The sequence below is a fragment of the Cydia strobilella genome, chromosome 21, assembly GCF_947568885.1.
Source record: "Cydia strobilella chromosome 21, ilCydStro3.1, whole genome shotgun sequence".
Lineage (NCBI taxonomy): Eukaryota > Metazoa > Arthropoda > Insecta > Lepidoptera > Tortricidae > Cydia > Cydia strobilella.
The window spans coordinates 8,014,190-8,029,059 of NC_086061.1; the positions used below are offsets into that span (position 1 = coordinate 8,014,190).

The 14,870-nt window shown below is 38.2% G+C and overlaps 1 protein-coding gene across 3 annotated transcripts in view; it reads right to left on the reverse strand.

The window, feature by feature from the left end:
• Positions 1-14,870, reverse strand: part of LOC134751107 (uncharacterized) — a 77,946-nt gene that overhangs the window by 27,902 nt on the left and 35,174 nt on the right. The gene's annotated exons all lie outside the window — the stretch shown is intronic.

Consider the following 14,870-nt stretch of genomic DNA (forward strand, 5'->3'; position numbering starts at 1 on the left):
CTGTGTGGTGCTGCGTAAAGCTCTAAAAGTATAAGAGCGCCTATGTGCGTCGTGATTCCTTCTTGATCAAATATTTCAGAAGATATTCGAGCGAGTACAAACGCGATTTGTGCACCAACGAACTGGCACGAAGGTCCATAAGGCCGTTTTTACGAAGTTATGTATAAGTTAAGACAGAAGGATTGTGCGACTAACTGCTAGAATAGTAGAATGTGTCACAAAGTCACAAGGGAGCAAAGTGACGTGTTTACGGCGTGGGCTTACCATCAGCCGTAAAAGTGCATGGCGACTTTATTAATGAATTCATTCATAATTTCTCCATGCAAATTCGCAGCTCACTGTACATTGAATCCTGAGCATAGTGAGGGATTCAAGTGTTAACGTCCAAGGTAGAACAAATTTTTCTACCATGCATGGCCATGTTAATGTGACACATACCGCTTTTCACATCACATATGAGGATTTTTTTTGTTTAAGAAAAAAAAACTATGTAAAGTATGCAAGTTCATATTTTATACTCGCAATAAAATGTCCTAGAACAGAAAAGTGCCACTTTGATCCCTCCTAGCAGGGAAAAATAGTAGATTACGATATTAGTGCGAAAATTAGGAAATACGCACGTGTATCGTAATACAACGTTTTACAGTACATATGAACATTATTTTGCATTTATTGTTTGCAATAATTGCAATCGAATCTTTTTTTTATTTTTTTTAATACACAAAATGTATGCGATATCGCTATTAGTGCCATCTCAAAGAAAAAAAATAAAAATCCAATAATGTTAATTAAAATATTGTCTTCGGTTACCGCGATAGTTACTCATGAAATAAAACTATGAAAACGGATTATATCGCGTATATTGAATTTATAATACATCCCGACGTTTCGAACCCTTTACAGCGTTCGTGGTCAACGGACCACGTGGGGATGTAAATATTATAAATTCAATATACGCGATATAATCAGGCGGGCCGTATGCTTGATTGCCACCGACGTGGTATAAAAAACCGTTTTCATAGTTTTATTTAATGTCAATTAAATTCAAAAAACTCAGTTGATAACTTCATAACACTAAAAAAATAGAAATAAAAAAACAACTTACGGGATCATCCCAATTTCCAAAGCACTGAAATCCGTTCGCAAAAAAAATCAGCACGAAACTTTCAAAAAAAAGTTCAACTAACCAACGTTCCAATCCGCGAAAACAATACTCGATTAAAAAAAAGAAAATCCCAAAGACGTTCTCGCGAAAGTTGGACTTGAAAAAAAATTAAAATCCGGAGAATTTCAGATTCGGAATCGCACGTAAAGTTCGGTGTATTCGGTGACTCGTTCGCGAATATTTGACTTTTAAACAAAAGACAATCGGAACGAGAATTTCAAATTCGGGATCGCAGTAACGTTCCGTACGCGTCTGCGCGCGAGCCGTTGCGAAATACTACAGTTTTCCGATAGGCCGAGAGCGGCCGGATGCCCGAATTGGCGAAGTGCGCGTTTAGTGAAGGCGGGTAGCGGGGCGATTTGCGATAAGGAACGCGGTGGCGTTAGCGCGTAATATGCGAAGTTGGGGGAATACAAGCGATTATAAAACACGGCGTGGGAGAAATGTAAAAACTTTTATGAGACGGATTCTTCATCATACTATTTGACAGCTGCTAGATTATTAATGGGTCTCATACCCGACAGGGCGATGCCTCAGTCATGCATAATTGCATATGGTGTGCAGTTTACCGCGTAAATATATGAAATAAATATATTAGATTATTCTGTGAGTAGAACACATGAGTACTTACAAAAGTTACAAATGTGCAGAAAACCAAACTGCATTTCGTAAGACTAGAACATGACAGTGAAAAACGCCATAAAAAAACGCAGCCAATTTAAACGCTGCGTCTACATGATTGTGCCGTGTTTATGTGAAACGTAAACAAAGTAAAGATAAGAGAAAACAAAATACGGTTGGATAATCAAACTTGCAGGTTAGATATTTCTCAGATAAACTAAACAGAAGCATTATGAAGCATTGACGAGCGCATCGTCAGACAGAAGGCCGCGGACTGGACGCACTAGACCGGTGTGGCGCGAAGAACGGCAAACCAAGGCCGAGCGCAATGTATGAATGGCCTTGATTTGCCGCTCGCCGCGCCGCCGGTCGCGTGCGTCCAGTCCGCGGTTCAAGTGCTATTTTACCAGTTTAATTGACTGACTTATAAGTGCACTATGTCACCTACCTTATTTTACAAGCGGTTAAAAGGCCAATCTACAGTAGTTACGAGTCCCATACACTAAAAAGGGATATAACGTCTTTCCCACATATAGTTATGTGTTATGTGTGTTAATTGGAAGTATAAAATGTGTTAATACGTTAATTTTTCACGCAAAATAGGTGCAATAATATGACGTCGAGTTGCGGAAACCAAGTCCGCGAGAACCTTTTTAGGGTTCCGTACCTCAGAAGGAAAAAACAGAACCCTTATAGGATCACTCGTGCGTCTGTCTGTCTGTCCGTCTGTCACAGCCTATTTTCTCCGAAACTACTGGACCAATTAAGTTGAAATTTGGTACACATATGTATGTTTGTGACCCAAAGACGGACACGTAATGTAAACAAATGAATTTTAAACAACGAGGCCACTTATGGGGGGGAAGGGGGGGTAAATGAGAAAATTTAAAAATAAAGTTTTTCAAACTATATCGTGTTATTTAATTAAAGGTGAAGACAACGACAATCGTAAAATTACGCATTTTGCTGTGGTTTGTTTATATAAAATAGGAGACAGAATTTTTGGTAAAACACGTTGGTGGCAAACAAGCTTACAACCCGTGTAGGTAGTAAGCGGTTACCGTAGCTTATAGATGCTTACATCTCCAGTTATTAACTTTGCACCAACTTGAATAGAACAAAATGAAGTGTTATTAAACGTCATACTTTCATAGAAATTTGACAATAACAATAATATTGTCACACTTTGTCACTGCACACGCCATGTTGAGTTATCTTGTTCCAATTCGATGGGATCTTTGTTTTTTATTACCTACTTTTTTTAATAAGTTTTTTATTATTTGAATATCCAATATCACAGTTGGTCTCATTGTCATTAAGTCAGAATGTGATGATAGCATACTGTAGAAATCGAGTGAACTCTCCAAATATAAAATGCAAACTTATTTCGATATTTCACCAAGGAGGAGTTTTAGCCGAAGGGTTTTAGTTCCAGCGGTTCCAGGGCCGGCTCCCTGACACAGCAGCACATAACATCGCAGCCATAGTGTGAGTGCTTAGTTTTTAAAATATATTTCATAATATGTCATCATCATCTTCCTCGCGTTATCCCGGCATTTTGCCACGGCTCATGGGAGCCTGGGGTCCGTTTGACAACTAATCCTAAGAATTTACGTAGGCACTAGTTTTTACGAAAGCGATTGCCATCTGACCTTCCAACCCAGAGGGGGAAACTTGGCCTTGTTAGGATTAGTCCGGTTTCCTCACGATGCTTTTTTTACCGAAAAGCGACTGGTATAAATATCAAATGATATTTCGTACATAAGTTCCGTAATACTCATTAGTACGAGCCGGGGGTTTAAACCCGCAACCTCCGCGATTGAAAGTTGCACGCTCTTACCGCTAGGCCACCAGCGCTTCATATTTCAGCGCTTTATATTTCATAATATGTATGCTAGTTTTAAGGTATTTTATCTATGGGCCAATAGTTGCCTGAAAATAAAGACTTTTCATTTCATTTCATAGCATTTTTCTCGGAAATTAACATTGAAGTGTAACAGCTGATGGTGGCCAAATAGTGCTTTTCAAACTGTTTTGCAAAGTCAGTTCTTCTTTGTAGGTATATATGTAGATTAAAAGTAAATATTTTAGAATCTAAAAACACATGTTCCCCACATTTTATTAAGCCTCAAGGGCCCGTTTTATACAGTGTCGCAATAACAAAATACCAGCGTCCTGACAAACTTACAAATACCGCTCAAAACGCTATTTTTACTTAAACCCACACCGCTCTCAAACGCAAAATTTGCTTTGTAACTATTCGTTAAATAACACAAAATTTAACTCTATTTCATTGCCATTAAGATCCTTTAAACTGTATTTGTGTTGTACTAAAAGCAACTAAACTGATTCACGAGGAACCTTAAGTCTTAATATTAAGGTATTCTGTCTGTTAACTTTGGACGGTGACAGGCAGTGAATGGGTGCAACCGGTGCGGGTGCCCTTAGTACTAGACGAATCTAGGGCCTGTTTGTGTCGTGCCCATAAAGGGTAATGACCTGGAAGGCCGTATGGTCAGGTTCGAGTTAGGTTTAAGGTGATAGAGTATACGAACGTGTAAAATGTAACTAATATAAAGACTAGGATTTCGTTCGACGGCTAACGTCGTAATTTTAGGTGCCACGTGCTTTGTAAAGGTACAATTTCACTGAGTCTTTCGAAGCATGAAAACAATATATACTATTTACTTTAACCTGTTTGATGCCGAAGACGGGTTCATCCGTCTCTGACCACAGAGCCTACGTACATATGCATAAAGTTTAACTTCAGCTTAGACACTTCGGTGACGTGGCATCTGAGTGACAGCTTTTGTGCTGGACACGGCGTCGAAAATGTTAATACTTTGATGCCGAAATCGCAAATACAGTCAGCATGAAAGGTAGCGTAAAGATCAATCTCTAGATTCTCTTAGAATTTTGTAGATATTTTTGAACAACTATAAACTGAGACCAATCAACAATCAATTCAATCACAATCAATCACCAATCTCTACCAATTTGTTAAACTATCAGAGAAGGCATTTTTTATCGCGTATATATATATATCTTTACTTGAAAAATAATTATAGTGTATAACTAGCCTTATGAACCGATTTTGCATGTACAACCAGCCTTAAAGTTTGTAGTCTATGATTGTTCATTATTTTAGTATGTGGGTATTTTTGCATTTTGTAATTTTTCCTCAGTCACCCGTTGACCACGAACGCTGTAAAGAATTCGAAACGTCGGGATGTATTATAAATTCAATATACGCGATATAATCCGTTTTCATAGTTTTATTTTATCAGAGAAGGGTTGATACTTTTGGCGCATTTCTTTGTCCACTGTTACAATTGGGTAGGTAAAGTTTTTTGAAGATAGGCAAATTATATTTTTATCCGATAGTATTCGTCATAACGATCACGGAAATGCAGCTCTTTTATTTTTATTTCGTATTATTTATTAAATATATTTTTTTAAGTGACCGAGATGACGTTTGTGAAATTTAATAGCAGATCAGGCACTAATGCCTGTGCACGTGATTTAATTGATGAGATAGAAAAAAAAAACGATGTCAACTGTCAGTGTCACTATCGGATAAATATATAATTTGCCTATCTTCAAAAAACTTTACCTACCCAATTGTGTTGCCGGCCTTAAAGATACGTACGCTCTTTTCTTGAAGGTTTGAAGGTCGCCTTTTAGCTGTGCGTAGCAGGAAGTTTCTGGAACAACGCACAGTTGAGGACTGTCAACCATCTAAGTGGTGAAGATGGAAATGTTGTCTCGTAAAGCGATAGCGGAAAGAAGCGGCGGAGATTAATCCGAACAATTGCTCGGAGCAACGTAAGGCCCGGCGGCGGTGCCCACTATCGGCATGGCACGGCAAAGGATCCTTCGGCATACATATTACCGAGGCATCCTCAAGCATGGCGATGTGTGCTTGGGAATGCCGAGGCATCCCACTGGCATTCTCAGGCATACCAAGGACTCCAGAATGCCTTTTTGCTGCAAATATATATTAGATTATGTACTTTAAGCATCTCTTTGTATGGCTATACCATAGTCCATAACCGAGCAAGTCGAGGGCATTCTGTAAAGTACCTTAAGTACCTATATAAATAATGACAAAGAATCGCTAAGTAAATAATTGACATGAACTTCTTGTAACTGGCCATAAATCCATAATGTATATTTTCACAGTAAAAGACGTCTTTACGTGTATAATGTGTTTGCTGTAATAGTACATTATGATACAAGTGTGCTAAGTTGGTCATTACACACGAGGCGATATTGTGCGCGCGAGCTGTAAGCGAGCGCGCAATAAGAAAGCCGATGTGTGTAATGACCAATGCACACGCGTTTCATACGACGTTTTTCAACACACTTGCGAGAAAAAAAAAAAGAAACTCATATTAATCAAATTTTAATAGTTAAAACAGTTAGCATTGTGTGTTGCATCTGTCATACTGCCGGCCGCCCCTCGCCCCGGCCGCGGGCGGCGAGCCGAGCGGGCCGGCCGGGCCGCGCACCGCGCAGGCGGTCGGGCGCGCCGGTGCCCGCCAGTTCAACCAATCAAAGAAGGTTCCCTTTCCATGCATATTATTAGCAATCAGCTACCTTCTTAACTCAGTCGGGTAATATAATGAAAAAGCACGAGAATAATACACTGAAAGAGCACGCGTGTTTAATATCTAGGATTATGAGCCAAAAATCGGTGGAATAAAAACGTCGTTTTGACCAAGTGTGTTGAAAATATTTTTTCGAAACGTCACTAAAGAAGGAAGGAGAAAGGTTAAGGATATGTAACTTATTGAGAACCCACATTTTTGGTACCCAAAACTGTCCTTAATACTGACACTTATCTGACAAATATAACTGACAGTTATCCCTTTCCTATAAATGTATATATACACACAATTTCCCGCTTTAAAAAAAGTTTTATTAGTCATTAAAAGATTGTACGGTCGTGTTTTAATTTATGTCCACTCGTTGTGAATTTCCTATATTTCGCACTTGTATCGTAATGTACTAATTTATTGGTAAAACAATGGGCGATCTTATCGCTATTTAGTAAAAAGTAAAACCCTCTATTATTAGCCATATCTGGCTCAATTTCATTTATACATAGAGCCTAACTTCTAGAGCCATAAGAACCTGTCATATATTCTTTCGCGCGAGATAGTAATTACAGATGACTGTACCAAGATATTTCATAGATCATAACATAAGGACAATCTTTAAGAAAATATCTGTCCTTAACACTTGCGCACCTGCACCTCCCAATGACTGATAGAGTGATGAATGATGATGTTATGATTATTACTATACTCATAATAAATTATCACCTAAGACTCAAGTACATTTTTTTTTACGAATAAAAAAAAAAAAAACATTCGCATACAGTTCAAGTTTCTCTACATAAGGGACAAAATGACGTGTTCATTTAAAGTGTCAAATTAAATAGAGTAATAAGGCTGCGTTTCCACCAGAGATGTGCGAGGATGCGTAGCGAGGGATGTGTTTGTTAAGAACCAATAGAATCACTACACGCTGAACAAGGAAAACAAATGAAGTGATTCTACTGGTTTTTAAAAAAACACTCCCTCGCTACGCATCCTCGCACATCTCTGGTGGATACGCAGCGACTGTTAGCAAAGGACCATGGGCAACTTTGTATGGAGCCTGGTCCAAAAACCAACAGAAAATGTACTTCATTTCGTTCTATGGGCACCAAGCGGAATTCCATCGCAGAACTTAGATAATGGCATTTTAGTCAAAATATCGTCACCCTTATTACCTACGCAATAGAATCCAAGTAAGTAAATTAATTGCAGCAGGGTAGATATTCGCGCATGTGGACTCTTTTTGGCGACGACATTTTGACTAAAATACCAATATCTCAGTTCTGCAATGGAATTCCGCTTGGTGCCCATAGAACGAAATGAAGTACATAGAAGTACCTATCTAATGACCTAATTCTCAACTCTATTGGTTTTTAAACCATTTTGCCGCATGGTCCTTTGTTCTGAAATGCGAATGTCTTAAATATTACAATATTACTCGAGACACATCTACTGCAAGTACACCTGCAATTATATGTTACTCTTCAAAGGCCGCAAAAATATGTGACACGTTCTTATGGCTCTACAAATAAGATCGTGTCAGATATTTTTGCGGCCTACGTTGTGTATAACATACAACAGTCACCTTTAATTTAACCTGTATGGCTACCACCAGATTGAAACTGACCGTGTTACCGTACAGGTATAATTATAAGAATAACTTCCTACCTTAATGCTTAAAATAATACATTAAACCCCCCTGAGATTATCTCGTGTGTCTAAGTATTGTACAACAAAACATATTATGTTATTAAAAGAACATTAATATACTCGTATTGTCTCGTATGTCCGCATACGATACTAACATAGAGTTGAGACTATCGGTATGTTCTGACTAATAATAACGGCCTGATTCGAATTTCTTCAAACAATAGCGTCAATAACTCTACTATCTATATCGTATCTTTAGCAAATTTTTGACGTATCTCAAAGTTCGAATCAGCCGTAAGAGTAAAATTCTTAAGTGACCACTTTTCGGTTTCAACTTTGAGGTACAATTGCGGCTCTCCAAGCATAAACATCATATTTAAAGTTCTTATAGACCACTGAAAACAACATTTATTTTGTGGCTCTTTTAGATCCCTAAAATTGGAGGTTTCTACTACGATTGGCTCTTCTTCTTAAAAGTTTGCCGACCCCTGCACGGCGAACTCCACGTACTATATCGGGGCTAGTGTCAGATGGCTTCAGATTTGTGTAAGGCTTAGAGAGGTTTCTATAGGCGAAGACGTAGGTAAAGGCCAGTCCAGACGTGATGATCAAATCGATCGATTTGATCAGAAATTAAATTGGCGTCAATCTCCAATTTAATCACCAATTTTAGATTTAATATAATTCTTGTAAGAGAGGTATGGGCACTGTGAATGACATCTCGCTTTGTGTTACAGAAAACCGCAGCCAAATAACACTAGACCCTACTAATAGTGTTGTGTTCCTGCCGGTGAGTAAGGTTGCCAGAGCTCGAGGGAGAGGAGTGTTAGGGTCGGCAACGCGCATGTAACTCCTCTGGAGTTGCAGCCGTACATAGGCTACGGAGACTGCTTAACATCAGGCGGGCCGTATGCTTGTTTGCCACCGACGTAGTATTAAAAAAAAGTGATATTTGAGCGCTCTAAATTTAAAAAAAATGCCCCCAATCGCGAATACTAGCGTCACCAATTGGTATTCATGCGTCCGCGCCTCCATTTTATCGGTAATATCGGTCACAATCGGCGAGCCAAACTCGCGTTTGCGTCAATACCTCCTATTAGTAAGTATCGTATTATTATTTTTATTTATCACACTTGCTCGAAAAAGATCTTATTTCAAGCAGGTGTACATAAAGGACATAGGCTATATTGTTCCCGGGGGAGTTATGGATTCTGAAAAAAAAAGCTATCTCACCTGTGAGTTAGAGCTTTTTGTTTATTGTGTCACTAATTCATATAAACCAAGTAGGTATAAATGAGTTTTACTTCGAAAATACTGTACTTACGTAAATATTACGTTCCAAGTATTTTTACACAATTTTCAATTGTGGCTGAATGCCGATAGGTATGTGCCTTCGGTGACTAAACTGCCAAAACATTTCAATATTGCGGACGAATGTTTGAAATGTCACCGTATTTAAGAACGATTTCGCCTAGAACTTAGTTTTTTCTTCGCAAGTTTGATGAAAAACATTGTGTGAGGTAAGAATTTCACTTACCCCCCACGTTGCACAATGTACTATTGACCCACACCGCCTGATTTGATCAGACAATTTAATCAGATTAGCGAAAAATTGTTCCCGTCTGGACAGGCTTTAACGTAAAATGTGCCTGCTTTGCTCCAAAATTTGCTACTCAGTTCGAAATTTAATATAATTTAAAATATATATACAGGTATTAAGATAGGTATATTGACATATATGCGGATTTAAAATAGACCATTACTACAATCATGTTAACACTTGAGGTTGTGAATGTTGTGATATAGTTTTCATCAGGGACCGGACAACCCTTTCCGCGATAAAACCCAATGGCAACACTTAAACACGGCTAACACATTGAAAGACTTTCCCTTTTGAACTGCAAGCCCATTCATACCCTTACCTTTGACTAACCCTTACCGAAAAGCTAACCAAAAATAAGGCTAGCCCTTAATAAGGGTTACCCTTATCTTTAAGCGCTTTTTATAAAGGTTTCCCTTTGCGTGAAAGAGACAGGATTAGTATATATCTACGGTAGTGTATGAAAAGGAAAGAAAATACGTGCCTAGTCAAAGAACGCCGCCGTCGCCGCCGACGATCGCTCGGATTCGAAGTAATGTGTGCTTTATGAACAAGGTAGACGACTTAAATTAGCACGCTTATATGCTAAAAGGGAAGCCCTTTATAAGGCTAACCCTTATAAGCAATATGCAAGGTGTTGGTGAGCGGATGATAAGGGTTTTGTAAGGGTATTTGGGCTACCGATTACTCAAATGTGGTAGCTTTATATAAGGGTTTTTAAAAGCAAAACAAAGGGTTTCGTCTGGCAAAGGGTATGGTGAGTTAAGCCTTATGCAATACCCTTATAAAACCCCGATAAGGGATAGCGGGCCGGTCCCTGGTTATCATATACCATCAATTTATCCCCTTTTTTTTACACAAACTATTATATTCTACAAAGAACTGTTGGAGCACAATTACCCAGTGGGAAGCAAAATAGGCACATTGTACGGTACATAAACTTTGTTTGACGGGAAGTCAAATAAAACGTGTGTGATAGGAAATATTGAAATTCTCGGAACTTTTAGATATACCTGCGTCGGGTGATCCGTGGAAGGATAAGTTGCGGTTAGCTAGAGACATTTGTTGTTTAGCTTGATTTTAGTCGGGTTCCCCTACTCAGAGTTGGTCCATCAAAATTAAAAGCACCTAGCACTTACCTACTATGTTAAATATAAAAGCTAAGCGGCTTACTTATGTACAGCTTACTGAGCTACTAGTAATATAACGACTAAGATCCATTACACATCCAGCTAATATCATATGAGTACACTGGGTACTTATGCACTATACCCATTGATTGACACTGAATGTACAATGCATTGTTTCATTGTGTACCTATTGTACCCGCGTATTAACAAATTGACAGTTACCAGAGCTATTATCGTAGTACAAGTAGCTTCTTTGTTGTGCTAAATATTGTCTTTGTTTATTATAGCTACTACTGAACAAGACAATTGAAAAGTATAAAGGATGGACCACAACGCTGTTCATAAACGTTGACGTAAGGTTTACGTAACCAAATTGACAATAAAAGTTTTTGGCAAAAATTTCACTTTATCGCTGACTGTACTTTTCTTTCCACAGGCAACCTCAAACACAATTAGTTTGCGTTGTTTTATTACATGCCCATGGCCACCTCCTGTCTCAATCATCAGATCAGCTCCATGTCATATAGTATTGCATTTCAGTTCAATCAGAAATCGGGAAGTGGGTCAAATTTACCTTCCAATATTTGACCGAGATAACTAACAGGGCAAGTTAAATAAAAGCTTGTAAAAATTTTCAGCTCAATCGGAAATCAGGAATTGAGTCAAATTTAGCTTCCAAGATTTGACCCACACTAACAGGGCAAGTTAAAGTTTAATAAAAGCTTGTAAAAACGCAATTCATATTGCATACCTAAGGCAAGTCAAATCACTGCTTATATGCTGGATTTTTCGCATATAAACTTTATGGAAGTCAGTAGAAATGTTGTTAGTGCCATTACAAATGTACAACCGGCAGAATATTAGCAATCGGCAATATCGGCTTAGTAATTTCCATTCTAATAGTACGAGTTACGTTATAAGACAGATTTGAAGAAAAAAAACGGGTAATCTAGGCAACCATGGACTGGACCAACTTTTTATAAAGCAACCTTATTAAAAGACCAGATTATATATAAAATAAGCTTTCATTTGATTTGATATACGATTAAATAACAAAAAAAAGGTTAAAACAAATGTATACTGTCCGTACGCAATTTAACTAAGCAACCTACTGGTATTTGCGATGTGTCAATGTGAATATTATCTATCAATTATTTCCTATCACAAATAAATAACAGATGAGGGTTTATATTTCTTAAAACGTATCTTAAACCATAAGAAAAAGCGATAAAAACAGAAAAGATGGACAAAATACCGCCAGTAGTCTGGTAGGATTTATGCTGTACGAAATATCATTTAATATTTCTCAGTTACTGTTCTGTGAAAGAAACCATAATGAAGAAACCATCAGAATCCACTCAATACAGTCTAAATTCCCCTCTGTGTTGGCAGGTCCTGTGGGTTTTTTCCCACTAGTTACCACCAAATTGCTACCAGGGGTAACTACTGGGATTTTTTCCAGTATAGTTACCACACGTAAAAGGTGGGAAAATAATCGTAAAAAACAGCGCCTGTCCCAATTATTTGGGTCTCGTAGTCAACTAGGTACCCTTACAGTTACGCCATACCACTTGTCTGTCTGTCTGTCTGTCCATCTGCGGGTTTGCTCCGTGATCGTTAGATTTAAAAAAAACTCGCTTTAACCCTGTCGTTGGATAGGTCTTTCAAAACACATAGGGATCTTCAACGACCAGTAATGTACCTATAGTAAATATTTTCGGTAATAATCTATCTGCTAGAAACCGCGAGCGCGGGCTTATGACCGAATGGTGAATAATGGCTACGAAAGAAACATAATATGTCTTGGTCGGTTTTTGCTATTGTAAAAAGCGATCCCTACGCTCCTTTAGGATACAACCGAGAAAGCGGAAATGATAATGACACTTCAAAAGTATAGTGCAATAGATTACAGCGCCATCTATGTGTGATGGCGCTGTAATCTACAATACAAACCAAACAATACAATACAATCATACAATACAAACCAACACAACTAATAATATTAGTCTAGTCAGTACAAAGGATGTTTTCCATGTTTCATACTTAACGTCTAATGAGTATGACGCCACACAATTTTCATTCGCCACCTATTATTACAGAAATAATAAGTTTAATTATTGACAAGTATAGGTTATTTTATAGGTCCTTGTGGCAATTTGCTGCAAAAACGTGAGGTGAGAATTCACGCGCCTTGACACGTGAAGAGATTTTACGAGATCCAAAAACTTTAGGATTCACCTTGCGTGTAGAAATCTTATTCTGGCACCACCACATACATAGCTTGGAAGTCTTATTTAAAAAACTCAACTTAGTTTAAGGCTCCGTTTTCACCAGAAATGTGCGAGGATGCGTAGCGAGGGTTGTTTGTTTAAGAACCAATAGAATGACTTCATTTGCCTATCCTCGATCAGCGCAGCTTTAGTTGGCAATTTTCTAATGGTTTTTAGCGAAAACATCCTTCGCTGCGCCCTAGCACATCTCTGATGAAAACGCAGCAAGGATTTACGAGCCTTCCCTTTAAAGACTTTAAGTAGATTATTTTGAGAGCATAATTTTAAAAAAATCTACTGTCTAGCTCTCACGGTTCATGAGATACAGCCTGGTGACAGACAGACGGACAGCGGAGTCTTAGTAATAGGGTCCCGTTTTTACCCTTTGGTTACGGATCCCTAAAAAAAAGACTAGTAATTGTACTAGTCTATTAATATTGCAGGCATCTAAGTGAAACCATAGAGTAACTTATACTAGAGCGGTACTGTCATAGTAAATTTTGTAACCCCAGTAAATTCACTGCCATCTGTCGACACACTTTAAAACTAAAAATAAATATTTATAAAAGTACGATAAAATGTATTTAAATATGGATAAATGATTTTTTTATTTGCATTAATTATTTTTATATGATTTTGACCCATGTTCTTTCACTGGTATGCGTTAAAATTATAAATAACAAACGAAACAGTCAACGCCCTCTATACGAGTGTAGGCCAAAACTAGTGGCGCCATCTGATCGAGAATCAAATTTTCGTGATTTTCGAGGCACGTTTTTTCCTTAGACTGTATCCATCTATTACGGAGTTATATCTATCTTTGGTGAAACTAATGTAAAGTGTCGCTAAGGAGACCTTTGTTTATCAAACTAAACCATGAATTGTATCTGACACGATTGTATGTCATCTTTGATTTTTTTTCTAGCCTCTAAAATCTGCCTTACAACGCCATCTATTAATCGTGTACAATAACTAGATGCGCCGACGCCGCGCTAATAATTATCCGATTCCGACACACGTTGGAGTGTGTTTAGCGCACCACATACAGATGGCGCTTATATAAATGTTATAACAGTTCGCCGCATCACACATAGATGGCGCTGTAATCTATTGCGTAATCTGTAGCATGTCACGAGATAAGTAATCACTTTAATCAGTAATCACGTTACACACGAGTGAAGTGAAAATAAACACAAGCGCAGGTGTTCCGTGTATGTAAACAAGCAAGTTGTTTGGTATTGCAATCTGGACTGTGCCAACTGTACAAAGTTTCAGGTACTGTACAAAATTGCAATGTTTATTTAGGTATGTTGAATCTTGCATAATGTAACTGTTCATTGGATTTAAATAGAAAAGGAAAGATGCTTCGACACCTGCTACGACACGACGAATTTATCAAAAGCATAATTGAAGGGAGAGTTGAGGCAAGGAGACGGAGGGGGAGACCAAGGAGAACATACATAGATCAAGTAAAGGAAAAACTCAACGTCGTGTCGTATCAGGCTGTCAAGGAGAAGGCAGAGGACCGACACATATGGAAATCGCTCCACCGACAAGAGTATAACTCTTAAATGATGATGATGATTGGGTTTAAAGCGATGCTGGTTATTTGATCAGATCAACTTGTAGCCCATAAAAAATGCAGTTGGGTTTGTTATCAACTGTTTGTCACTTGTATTATCATCGATCTAGAATCAGTTTTGTTTTACAAGGGGCAAAATTGTTGTTTAACCCCTCGTACTATTATTGATACTCGAGCAAGCGGGAGATTCCAAACTCGCGACGCTCGTGGTTCAAAAAGTGGGGTTTCAAGACACGAGGGCTACACAA